This window comes from Panthera leo, chromosome C1 (assembly GCF_018350215.1).
Source record: "Panthera leo isolate Ple1 chromosome C1, P.leo_Ple1_pat1.1, whole genome shotgun sequence".
Taxonomy (NCBI): Eukaryota; Metazoa; Chordata; class Mammalia; order Carnivora; family Felidae; genus Panthera; species Panthera leo.
The window spans coordinates 127011021-127025019 of record NC_056686.1 but is presented as its reverse complement, the minus strand read 5'-3'; the positions used below and the strand labels follow the sequence as shown (position 1 = coordinate 127025019).

The 13999-nt window shown below is 44.4% G+C and overlaps 1 long non-coding RNA gene across 5 annotated transcripts in view; it reads right to left on the bottom strand.

The window, feature by feature from the left end:
• The window catches only part of LOC122225910, a 326370-nt gene extending 312714 nt beyond the window's left edge, over positions 1-13656 (bottom strand). For all 5 annotated transcript variants that reach the window (XR_006205429.1, XR_006205427.1, XR_006205428.1 and 2 more), the window contains exon 1: positions 13586-13656. This is a non-coding gene — a long non-coding RNA (uncharacterized LOC122225910). The remainder of the gene's footprint in view (positions 1-13585) is intronic.
• Positions 13657-13999: the final 343 nt, after the last annotated feature.

Below are 13999 nucleotides of genomic sequence, written 5' to 3'. Positions count from 1 at the left end.
GTCACTGATATCTGGGGATGTCTGCAGCAGTCTGGGCAAATGCTCTGACACCAAGTCCCCAGGCAGAGCCAGGGGCCAGAGCCCCTGTAGTTCTCTCTCTGCAACTGCCCAGAAATTGCCCCTTCGAATGCAGGCAGTTCCATTAGACACTGGGGGAAAGATGCACCATTTCAATCATGGGGCTTTATAGCTGGAAGTCAACTGAGACAGCATGGCACCCGGCAGCCTCACTTGTTAGGATGGGACAACTGAAAGGTGCAAATGACAGCACAGAGAGACAAATGGTCAGAAGCAGAGCCAGACAAGAGCCCGGGGCTGCAGGGCCCAGCCTGCACACTCCCTATCATCCCAGGCACTGAAACAGCCTGATTCTGCTCTGGTCACTGTTGTCCCTGTGCCTCTGCTCAGCTCCGGCAACCTTGGAGGGGAGGATAAAGAGCTGGAAATCACTTATTCATTGGGAAAACATTGACTGTGAGGCTCTTTGCCATAGATGGGGCTAAGTTAGCTTAGTGGAAACAAAGTGGGGGAGGGGACTCACAGTCCAGCGGGACAGCAGATCTATGAACCAAAAATCCACCAGTAATTGTTCTGCTGTGAAAGATGAACACTGGAGTCTGGGAAAGCAAGGAGCAGTCTGCCATGTGAGCTGGAAATACCTCCCTGGAGGCTGTGGTATTTAAGTTGAGCCACAAACCATCCCCACCCACCCCCACCCCCAGAACAACAGCCATTTTCTTGGTCTTCCCTGTCCCCCTTTGGGGACACTTCTCCTAGGAATTTGACACCTTCACACTTGTCCACTGGCACCCAGGACCCAAAGGTCTGTCCTCCCAAGGAATGCCTTTTGGTCCCTCTCACCATCCTTCAAAACTAGCATCCCATCTTATTGGGATGAGAAAAATGTTCTAAAAATGGATGCCAATGATTGTACAACTCAGCAAATTTACTAAAACTCATTGGGTTGTACACTTAAAATGGGTGAGTAGCTTAACATGTAAATTACACTTCAATAAAGTTGTTTTTAAAAATTCCCAACACTGGGGTACCTGGGTGGCTCAATTGGTTGAGCGTCTGACTTCGGCTTAGGTCATGATCTCAAAGTTCATGGGTTCAAGCCCCACATCAGGCTCTGTGCTAACAGCTCGGAGTCTGGTGCCTACTTTGGATTCTGGGTCTCCCTCTCTCTCTCTCTCTGTCACTCACTCTCAAAAATAAACATTAAAATTTTTTTAAATAAAATAAAATAAAAATTCCCAACATTTTTTCATGTGAGAACATACAGAGAAAATGATAGCATTTATATCACACCCTGGAGTAAACTGAAGGAAATTTAGACTTTAATGGGGAAAAAGTCATTATACTTTGTATATTGTATAATATAAAATAAAATACAAGTTTCAGAAAGGTATGAAATATTGAATTTATGTAAAATTTCCAAATAAAATGTTCTCAAGTGTTTAAGTGAAACACTCAAATCTGTGCCAATGAACAAATTTTTCATAATCTCTTCCCATTCTCTTGGGGTAACAGTTTGGAAATTGTGACATTTAACTCTGAAATAACACTTTTTTTAAATTTTGTTTTAATGTTTTTATTTATTTGTGAGACAGAGACAGAGCATGAATGGGGGAGGGGCAGAGAGAAAGGGAGACACAGAATCGGAAGCAGGATCCAGGCTCCGAGCCATCAGCCCAGAGCCCGATGCGGGGCTCGAACTCACGGACCGTGAGATCGTGACCTGAGCCGAAGTCAGACGCCTAACCGACTGAGCCACCCAGGCGCCCCTGAAGTAACACTTTTTAATAATAATCTCTTCAAATGTTCGATGATAGCCATCAACAAAAAACTTTGTTTCCATAAGGAAGCAATACAAATTTTTAAATCATTTTTATAATCATTCAAAAATCTACATTCAAAAATTGTGTTGGAATAAATCTAGTAACTCTCCCTTCATTGACAACTAATAGTGACATTTTTGTGATAATGTAAACAAATTTCAAATTCAATCAAATTTTTCATGCCAAGGATTTCAAATTGATGATGATATGTAGATTTTCAAAATATACATGAACTATTAGAACAATCAGCTTACAGCTGGCTTGGATATCACCAAAAGGGTGTAGAAGCTGCAAAAATAATTATCCAGCATATGTGAAGATATTTGGCGTTGTATACCTTGGATTGCAAGCCCTATTCCTTGGGCTCCTGGAACACTAACTCCTCAAGCTGTAACCTGGGCAAGTGGAATACCAGCTTCTCTCACTGCTACTCGGGCCTTAATCTTCAATGGGAGGTGGTGGTCCCTGTAACTGGCTACCCAAGTGGATATCCAGAGTGGCACAAGTGGTGGATCGGCTCATAGCAAGACTGTAGGCTTATGGCAGACTCCCCTCCATTCATTCAGATGCCCTCTGAGAGACACCTGAGACCAGCCTACCACCCCAAGGGATGAGGGATCCTGACGTTGGGGGCACAGCCTGTGCTGATAACACCTCCTGTGTTTGGACTCCCAGATAACCTGTGAGCATTTTCTAAGATGCTCCAACTGTCCTCAGACAATATTCATTTTGAGGTCTTGGGGAAAATAGAGGTTTAAAAACACAAATTTGGGAAAATCTGTATTTAAGAAGTGGATAGACAGGTACCAGCTTGGGGAGAAGATAAAAGGGGAGGAAAGCCAAATGCTGAGAGATCACAGAGGTTAAAGAAAGGAATAATTAATGCAGAGGGAGAATAAAGTCTGAGGTGCTATTAGGAGGAGAAGGAGGAGGAGTGAAAGGCAGTGGGCACCAGAGAGGAGTGACTTTTGGTGCCTGGGAAGACAAAGGCTCAAGACAAAGGTTTACAAAGTCACAGTGGGGTGAGGTTGCCTTTGAGGAAAATTGATTCATGACATTTGTTAAAGACAGTAAGGAACACTTTACTCAAGAGGGACCACTGCCAGGGGTTTTGCCATAGGGGGGAGAGACGGGGCTCAATACCAAGCACAAGGACAAATGGGGATTTATAGCAAAGCAGCAGAGTCAGGGGGCAGTGGGTAGAAGATCACTAAGAGGAAATATCATGGCTGAGGGGAATTCTTGAAGGCAGGCCAGGGTGATCAGATATCAAAGAGGGGGGATGAAGAGTTTGATCAGATATTGAGGGTGATCACACACCAAGGGTAGGGGGATTTTTGATAAACTGACTCAGCAGGATTCTTGTTAAAACTGGATTAACTAGGCCAAGGACACAGCCCAAGGTCAAGGCTTAGACAAGAGGAGAGCTCAGAGGAGCCTGACTCAGGTTTGATCAAAGAGAGTCTTTTCAGAACAGCCTAGGACCATCAGGAAGTCACATGCCCAATGAAAGTATTGCTTTTTGATCTCCTGGCCCATGGAAAGGAGGCTGTGAGGGGTACTGGTGGTGGTGCTGGGGAGAAGGGGCCTCTTGGAAAGCCAGACTTAGGAGCTCATGAGGTCAGAAATCCAGAAAGAGAAGTCTCCCTGGGAAGGAAAGAGTTCCTTTGCCCCTGAGTTGGGAGCAAAGGTTTTCCTGTTGGGATGACAAGAAAGAGATTAATGGAGCTAAGAGCCACCAACCAGTCAGTTGGTGCAACAGATGGGGACAGCTGGCCCGTGGCAATGTTCCTTCATTATTCATGTGCCAAGACTTTCTGTACAGCTGCTGTGTGCCAGGCCCAGGGACAACTGAGATGCGGTCCTTTCCCATTAGAAGCTCTGAATCCAGGGGAACAAGGGAATTATTTGACAGAGGCAGCAGAAGTGACTGGGAAATGGCAGGACGCAGTGGAGAGACACAGAAGGAGCACCCAACCCACCCTACTGGGCCCAAGGAGGCTTCCTAAAGGAGGTGGCATCTTGGCTAAGCCTTAAGGAAGAGGAGGGGTTATACAAGAAGGGACAAAAACTACACCAGGGAACTGCCTAGGAGCAAAATGGGGGCATGGCACATTTGAGTACTAACAGTGCTCAATGTGGATGCTGGCACAGAAAAAAAAAAAAAAAAGTGGGGGCAGATTATGGCCAGATAGATAAGGCAGGCACGAGACTGCGCACGAGACTGCGAAGGATACTGTCATCTGAGTTAAGGGTTCTGTAGTCTGCCCAAGGTTCTTCCCAGTCTTTGGGATAGAAATTGGTCTAAAACAAAAAGCCCTGCTCTGTCCTCCTAGAGTCAGAACACAAAGACCGTCAGATCCATAGAGGAAAATAATAGGATATTGGGACATTCAGACAATATATGTTTAGATCAGATGGGCAAAGCAAAGTGCCCTGAAGATCAAAGGTTAACTGGGTCTAGCTGTCCTGGTTCTTTCCTTTCTTCGCAGGGATTATACACAGTGCTTACGATCCATGACTACTTTTCCTTAAAAAGCATTTTTGTGTCTTGTTTCTTCACTCCAGAATCTTCTAAGGCTCCCCGCTATTTGTACCATCAGATCTGAACTTCACTGTTGGGGATTTTAAGATCCTCCATTAGCTGACTCACTTTTTCTTTCAACCTAATATGGATTTCCATATCAGCCTTCTCAACATCAATACATTTGTTGATTACCTTAGAACACAAAGACCCTGGACTGAGAGTTTATGGGTTGTTTGAGAGAGCTTCATAGCCTAGGAAAGTAAAATAGTGTCCAAAAATATGAGGAGAGTGGACCCACCTCAGGAGCTCAGAGAAGAGAGCTATAAGAATGTCTCACACTTGTACACCTCTGCCTCTGTGCCTTCAGAAACTGCCTGAGGCCTGGTGACTGACAAAGGAAGTGATATTGAAGGAATGAGAGCCCCACATCCGGCTCTGTGCTGACTGCTCAGAACCTGGAGCCTGCTTCAGATTCTGTCTCCCTCTCTCTCTGTTCCTCCCCCAGTCATGCTGTGTCTCCATCTCTCTGTCTCAAAAAATTAATAAACTTAAGAAAAAAAAAAAAGAATACTAAATTATGAATGTGAAAATCCAGAGTCAGTAAAGCATCATTGTGAAGAATGTGGTCTTCAGAGCAACAAATACTAGCCAGGTGCTCTTCTGTAGTTTAGATAAACCCTCTGGGCCTCAATTTTCCATGTATACATATCTGGTGGTCATATCTACCTTCTGGAGTTATTACAGAGATTCAGTTAAATGAGATACTATATGCACAGAACTCAAAGCACTTAGCACAATGCCTAGAGATAGCTCTCAATAGATAGTAGTTATTAGCATTTATTATAATAATAAAATCTGCAAAAGGGTATACATAGTATGGTAGGTAGATGTCTCTCTCAGGACTCCTAATGCTCTTTTGAAAGGGCGGGCCTACGCAGGCCGACTCCATCTTGTTCTGTGTCCTTCACCTTGACCACACCTCCTCCCCTTGAGTAACCCCCCCCTCACCTGCCTAACAGGACTCGGACCCTTACCCAGGACCCTTCCCCAGCCAATCGGCTGAGGCCACAGCCATTACCTCACCAACTGCCCCTAGGCCCCAATAAAACCTTTGTCCTTTTGAAACTGGCTCTCTCTCCCCGGTATCTCACCGCTCCGTCGGTGCAGGTAGGGGATTGAGCTTGAGCTAGCTCGAATAAAGGCTCTTTTGCTATTGCATCGGACTCGGCTCCCTGGTGGTCTTTGGGGATCACGAATTCTGGGCATAACACTTTTACCTACCAGCTATGTGGCCTTGAGCAAGTGACTTCAACCCCTCTGTTCCTCATTTTCTTTATCCATAAAATGGGGAGAACAGTATTTACCTCAGACCTCACTATGAAGAATATTATTACTAGTATCAGCATTAAGCCTGAAATAAGAACTAAAGAACAGGGCAAGGAAGAGAAAGCCTACATCCTTCCCCTGGGCTTGGAAAGCTGCTACCTGTCCTCAGTTCTCAGTGGTGTTGGCATATAGATAGACAGACAGCGGAACAGAATACAAAGCCCAGGAACAGATTGAAACATATATGGGACATGATGATATCCTCTCAAATCAGCGGGGAAAGTGAAGTTGAGACCACTGGGCAGCCATCTGGAAAGCCTGGCTCTATCCCTGCATCCTCTTTGATGAGGAAGGCGTGAAAAAGTGGGCAGATGAGGAACAGAGGAGAGCCAGAGACTTTTACTATCCATGCTTTTGTAACTTTTGAAGTTAAACCTATTCAAAAGCATTATGTACTTTAAAAAGTTAAAGGGGGGGTGGGGAGGAGAAGCACATCTGTAGTTCTCCAGAAGTAATGTCAGATTGTCCAGAAGAGCCTGGAATCCCACAGATGGGGCTGATTTCTCTGGGAAGTAGTGCTCCATCCTTACAATAGGCTAAGTAACACAGGAACAGTCAGGGCTGGTGTGCAGCACCAAGAAAAGGGAACTGGGGCACTGGGAGGTCTCTCTCGTTGTCCCTGTCTGTCACTGGACATTGGGCCATGACTTCAATGCAAATACAAGCACTATCTGGGAAGGGACTACAGTGTATGTGCAGGTTTTCCCAGAACCACCGTTGGTGTTTGCCAGATTGGCAAAGATCAGAACTACTAACGGTCGACATGTAAGTTTGCCTGGAGAAACAGACACAGGGCCTGGGGAACTGCTGAAGCTGTCAGACCCAAAGAAAGCCAGAAGAGTAACAGAGCAGAGGGAGCACAGTGGGATCCCAAAGACAAGAAGTACTGAGCATTCACTGAGAGAGGGCAGGGAAAAGAGGAAATGCAGAGATGCACTTCCCCAAGCTCACCCTCAGCTGGCCTTGGTCTTCCAAGAGACAGGCCTTCCAAAAAAGCTGGAGGTTACATATAACCATCTCAGAAAAACCTCTCAAGTTTCCATTGTCCTCGGTAGTGATTTAGCTTCAATTGCCCAAATGGTAAAAGTGTACATCCCCCAGACTTGGAAGACACATGGGGCCCTTCATCCCCGCTGAGCCTATCTAGGAGAATTGCCAGTCCTCTGCCCTCCTCCTTCCCTGAACGAACCCTCCTCCAGAGCAGACAGGCCTTGTCCCCATTGTCCCAGCCTTTGATTTGTACCTCCTACTGACACCTCCCAAAAGGACTCATCTCATGTGGCTAAGTTACAAGCAAGAAAGCAGTCCGAAATCAATGTAGCCCATAAACTCTCATTCCCTTGCCTTCACAACAGCTCCAAAGAGCAGAGTCTAAAAGTCAACATATGTGGAAGGCACTGCTGAGGAACTGTTTTAACTTTTTTTCTAATTATAAAAGAAAAACTCTATTTTTTGCCCTTCTGGGTCTTACCATAGAAATCAGACACAGTGACAGCATCCTTATAGACAAATTAAGAATACCAAAGAAAAGGAAAATACAAAGAATTTAAACACCAATTATTCTACTAACCAAGTTATTGTTATCATATTAGTGTACATGCTTCCAATCTTTTTTATTAAAGCCTGGCTGATATAATTCAGATGATATTATCTAATAAGTGAATATGCTATTTAACATTTATCATTTGCTCATGGATTTAAATTACTTATAATTTTTAGTGGTTACATAATATTCCATCCAAAGGATATGCTCATATGCTGAAATTTATTTAATCAATCCCACAATTTTGGACATTTTTTTCATGGTTATTTTTTTCCTAACATAAATAATGTTTGATAGATAATGCTTTACCTAAAGCTTAACACATACATCAGATCATTCACCAGGAAAAATTCCCAAACTAAGATGACTAGGCCAGGGGCTCCTGGGTGGCTTGGTTAGTCAGTTGAGGATCAGACTCCTGATTTCAGCTCAGGTCATGATCTCTCGGTGGTGAGTTCAAGCCCCACATCAGGTTCCACGCTGAGTGTGGAGCCTGCTTAAGATTCTCTCTCTCCTCCTCACCCTATGCCCCCCTGCTCTCTCAAAAAAAAAAAAAAAAAGATTCCTAGGCCAAAGTGTACAAATATTTTTAAGTCAACACATAGTGCCAAACTAGCTACAAGAAAAGTTATATCCATTTATACTCCCCCCAGTCCACTGCAGATTTTAACTTTTACTCTATCAAATTCTGAACCACTTCCCTGCTGAGCTGTGGTGCCCAGGACTAGAAAGAAGATGGTGTCCTATCAGAGTGTGATGCCCATGGGATTCACCAGTCCCTCAGCAGAAGCAGATCTGGAATCCAACCTGGGAGGAAGAATATAATGGGATTGTGCTTTTTAAACACCAGTCTCCATCGACCCTGTTTCTAGGAATCCACCTGAGGGTTTTTTCCCTTGACACCAAATATGTGGTATCTTTTTCAACACCAGTTCTCTGATTCTCTAATGCCAAGTGGGCATTCAACAATTCAATTCTGACACTACCCAGAATTAGTGCAGATCCCACAGGCTCAGTCCCACAAGATTGACCGCACTTCATACACCAGTCACAAGGCCCAGGTTGCCACCCAAACTTCTGACTGTCTGGCTATCTCCCCCTCACGTTCAGTAATTTGCTAGAACAACTCACAGAATTCTGGAGATCACCATACTTAGTATTACTGGTTTATTATAAGAACACAATTCAGGAACAACCAAATGGAAGGGATACATGGGGTAAGACTGGGGGCTGCATGGTGTTTCCATGCTCTCTCTGGGTACACCACCCTCTAGCACCTGGATGTGTTCACCAAACCTAGTAGCTCTTTGAACTCCATCATTTAGGGAGTTTTAATAGAGATTTCATTATGGAAGCACAGGTGATTAAATCATTGGCTGCTGGTGAATGAACTCCATCAACAGCCTCTTCTTCCCCTACATAGAGTTTGGCGGTGGGGCTGAAAGTTCTAACCCTATAATCATGGCTGGGTCTTTCTGGTAACCTGCCCCCATCCTGAAGCTATCTAGGAACCCCTGCCTGGAATCATCTCATCAGCATACAAAAGACTAAATTCCAAGAGTCTTAAGCATTCTATGCCAGGAACTGAGGACAAAACCCAGGTGTTTATTTTATATTAACCACACCGCTTCTCCATTTTCTGTTTAGGGTCAATGTGGAGCCCTACCCACTTCCAATTCCAAAGGTTGAGCATAAGACCCAGGCACAACGCTATCAGTGCATCAAATCCCCACTGTACCTGCAGAGGTTGGTCCAGGTATGAACACATGACCCAATCAGATTTACAACGACCCTAAAAGAAGAGATTTTCATGCCTCTCCATGGGGGATGAAGCTGAAAAGATACAAGATCTGGGACTGCTGCAGCCATCTCTTGCTACTATAAGGAAGAATATAAGAATGAATCATCTTGGCGGCACCTGGGTGTGTCAGTCAGTTAAGGGCCCGACTTCGGTTCAGGTCATGACCTTGCAGTTCGTGGGTTCAAGCCCCATATCCGGCTCTGCACTGACAGCTCATATATAAGAATGAATCATCTTGGCGGCACCTGGGTGTGTCAGTCAGTTAAGGGCCCGACTTCGGTTCAGGTCATGACCTTGCAGTTCGTGGGTTCAAGCCCCATATCCGGCTCTGCACTGACAGCTCGGAGCCTGGAGCCTGCTTCAGATTTTGAGGTAGGAATTAAATAGCCCATTTGTGAGAAGTGGGGCATGTTGGGCAGATCAGTGAGTTCAGGAACACTGGTCATAGAAGTCCCTTGAGCACAAGGACTGTGCCTTATTTTCATTACAGTCACCAGCCCCATAATGAAGTCAGTAAGAGCTGAGCAAAGGCTGTTTCTGCAGACAGGCCTTTCAGCCTAGGAAGAGAAGGATTCTGTGGAGAATAAGCTTAGGAATTCCCTGAGCCTGCACTGGTGGGTTAACAAGGCATAAAAAACTATGAAGCCATAGGATGCTCAAGTTTGGTTAAAGAAGATTAAGTAAATAGGTATAGAGAGGGCGGGGCAAAGTCCCCACTATACAGAGGGCGGGGCAAAGGCCCCAGTATAGTGAGGGCGGAGCCAAGGCTCCAGGATAGAGAGGGAAGGCAAAGGCCCCAATACAAAGGTATATGAGATAAATAAGATTGGGTATTCAGGGCGGATATGCCCCCCAACTTAGTACAAACGCAGAAAGCTGCTTTCACAGGAAGGAAGGACCAAGTTAGGTAAACAGGTAAATAGGACCATAGGCCACAGTTGCCCAGAGTGGAGCTAATTAACAAAAGAAAGGTGCCTTGTTAACCCTGAGGTTACTGCTCTTTCTTGTCCCCTAGACCAGTTTAGGTAAACAGAAGTGGTGCCTCACGTCTGCTGTAAACAACTTTTCAACAGACCGCCCAGCACCAGGATTTTGTTTTGTATTAACCCCCAACCCCAAATATCTTCAAGACTCCCTTTCCCACACGTCCATGAGTTAATGTTCACAGTTTCATAATCACTTTGTGCACCTCCATCACCATGTTTGTAAGCCTTCTGGTCCTCATAAAAATGGAGCAAGGACCCTTAATCCAGGCACTTGTCTTTTCCCAGACATCAGCCATCTCTCACGTTTTAATCCTGCATCCTGCTTTCTTGCTAGAGGAGAAAGAACTCTAGACCCGGAGTCTACGACAGGATTCATATGAACAGCAATGATGGCAGGAGACACTGGGCCCCAGAGGACCCTAAGGCAGAGATGGTGGGCTCTGCCTCCTTTGGGCCCCCTGTGAGTACAGGAGCAGATGACTCACAGTAAGTTTGCTGCCAGAAGGCAGCCTGCTGCCACTTAAAACTCCGGTCAGAGCCAGGGGTTCTTGAACTTCAATGTGCAGGAGAATCACCTGCAGGCCTTGCTGAAACACAGATTGCTGGGCCTCACTCTTGATGTTTCTAATTCCAGCAAGTCTGGACGAGGGCCTGAGAATTTGCATTTCTAATAAGTTTCTGGCTTTTGCCAATGCCGCTGGGATGAAGAGCACGTTTTGAGAACCACACCCTAAGCCCATGGTTCTCAGCTCTGACTGTGCATTAGAATCACCTGGGGATCCTCACGCTCAGAGATTTTGATTTACTTAGACTGAGGAGGGGCAGAGGCATGAGTATATTTCTAATATTCCCTAAGTAAGTCTAATATAAAGGTAGCCTTAAAAAAATCAACTAATTGATTCAAACTAATTCAATAGGGAGAGATTAGTCTTTTCAACAAATGGTGCTGGGACAACTGGATAGCTACATGCAAAAGAATGAAGTTGCACCCCTTTCCTATACAAAAAAGCAAAAATTAACTCAAAATGGATCATAGACCTACGTGTAAGATCTACACTATAAAAACCCTTAGAAAAAACAGGAGTAAATCTTTGTGACTGAAAGGGCGGGCCTACGCCGGCTGACTCCATCTTGTTCTGTGTCCTTCACCTTGACCACACCTCCTCCCCTTGAGTAACCACCCCCTCACCTGCCTAACAGGACTCAGACCCTTCCCCAGGACCCTTCCCCAGCCAATCGGCTGAGGCCATAGCCATTACCTCACCAACTGCCCCTAGGCCCCAATAAAACCTTTGTCCTTTTGAAACTGGCTCTCTCTCCCCAGTATCTCACCGCTGTGTCGGTGCAGGTAGGGGATTGAGCTCGAGCTAGGTCGAATAAAGGCTCTTTTGCTTTTACATCGGACTCGGCTCCCTGGCGGTATTTGGGGATCATGAATTCTGGGCATAACAGTGACCCTGAGTTAGGCAAAGCCTTGTTAGATATGTCACCAAGACACAAGCAACAAAAGATAAAACAGATAAATGGGACTTCATCAAAATTTAAGACTTTTGTGCTTCAAAGGCACCATTAAGAAAGTGGAAAAAAAAAACAATCCACACAATGGTAGAAAATATTTGCAAACCATATATCTGACAAGGGACTTGTATCCAGGATATACAAAGAACCTTTACAACTCAATAATAAAAAGACAAAAAAAAATTTTAACAGGTAAAGGATCTGAATAGGTATTCCTCCAAGGAACATATACAAGTGGCCAATACGCACATGAGAAGATGTTCAACATCATTAGCCATCAGGGAAATGCAAATCAAAGCCACAGTGAGATACCCACACCCATTAGTATGACTATGATCAACAAGACAGATAATTACAAGTGTTTATAAGAATATGGAGAAAACAGAGCCCTGGAACATGCTAATGAGAATGTAAAATGTTACAGCCACTTTGGAAAACAGTCTGGCAGTCTGTCAAAAGGTTCAACGTAGAGTTACCACATGACCCAGCAATTTCACTCCTAGGCATATACCCAAGAGAAATGAAAACATACGTCCACGCAAAAACTTGCACATGAATATTTCTTTTTTGAGAGAAAGATAGTGCAAGCAGGGGAGGGGCAGAGGGAAAGGGAGAGAGAGAATCTTAAGCAGGCTCTACACACAGCACGGAGCACAAGGCAGGGCTCAATCTCACAACCATGCGATCATAACCTGAGCCAAAATCAAGAGTCAGAAGCTCCACCGACTGAAATACCCAGGCGCCCAGCACGTGAATATTTTTAACAACTTTATTCACAATAGCTAAATGGTGGAAACCACCCAAATACCCATCTCCTGATGAATGAATAAACAAAATGTAGCATTTCCATACAATGGAATATTATTCAGTAATAAAAAGAAATGAAATACTGAATCATGCCACAGCATGGATGAAGCTTGAAAACACTGTGCTAAGGAAGAAGTCAGTCATAAAAGACCACGTATTATATGATTTCATTTATATGAATTGTCCAGAAGAGGCAAATCTACAGAGCCAGAAAGATTTAGTGGCTGCCTAGGGCAATGGGAGGAGAAGCGTGATAGGGAATGACTGCTAGTGGGTATGAGGTTTCTTCTGGGGGTGATGACAATATTCTAAACTTAGATGGTGGTATTAAAAACAACTGAATTGTACACTTACTGGGTAAATGGTATGTCAACTGCATCTTAATAAAGCCATTAAAAAAAATAAAAACCTTTTCTAGGCCCTTTGGAAGATACTATTAGTGATGCCTGGCAGGAAATAAGATCCCGCCATGTTTTCTCACTTCACCCACCCTCTACACCCTAAGAAATATCAAAGTGGGCAATTATCCTTGGGTTATATTTTCCAGGAACCTGACCTGAGACTATTCCTTCCCTCCCTTGCTCCTCCCTTTTAGCCATGACCTATTCCAAACCCTTCCATACATTCTCTGTCATGTAGAAGCTAAAGAAACACAGTGGTCTCCCCCTTATCCACAGCTTTGTTTTTTGTGATTTCAATTACCCATGGTCAACTGCGGTCCAGAAACAGATGATCCTCCCTCTGACATATGGCCATAAGGTCAGCAGTAACCTGATGCTAGGTCACAGTGCCTGCATCATTCACCTACTTCATCTCATCATGCAGGCATTTTATCACCTCATAGCATCACAAAAAGGGTGGGCACAGGACAATAAGATATTGTGGGAGAGACCACATTCACATAACTTCTGCTACAGTATATTGTTATAATTGTTCTATTTTATTTTTATTGTTGCTAATCTCTTCCTGTGCCTACCTCATAAATTAAACTTTGTCACAGGTGTGTATGTATAGGAAAATACATGTATAGGGTTCGGTACTACCCACAGTTTCAGGCATCCCTTGGGGGTCTTGGAACCTATTCCCCTTGGATAAAGGGAAACTACCATACGTTGCATGTCGATCTTCAAAAATACATGGTCAATACTGACAGTCTACACACTGAAGACACCCTACCTTCTCTAGGCTTTGTTTCCAGGAACATATACTCTGTAAAGGCTTAAGCCATGGTCCCGGGGAAAGTCCCCACCCAGAACCACACCCACCTCAATATCCAGGTAGGCTGAGCTAGTATGTAACAATTCTAGATCATAATAGCAGCATTTCCCACCTTCCCTGCCCTACCCTCAACACTACTCACCGTAGAGGCACATCTGAAAAACCCCTAGAATAGTATTTCTCAACCTATAATGTGCCTACAAGTCACTGGAGATCTTACTTAAAAGTAGGTTCTGGTTCAGTAGATGTGAAACCTGAGAGTCTGCATTTCTTTTTTTTTTTTTTTTTTTTTATTCAAGTTAGTTAACATACAGTGTAGTCTTGGCTTTAGGAGTAGAACCCAGTGATTCATCTCTTACATACAACACCCAC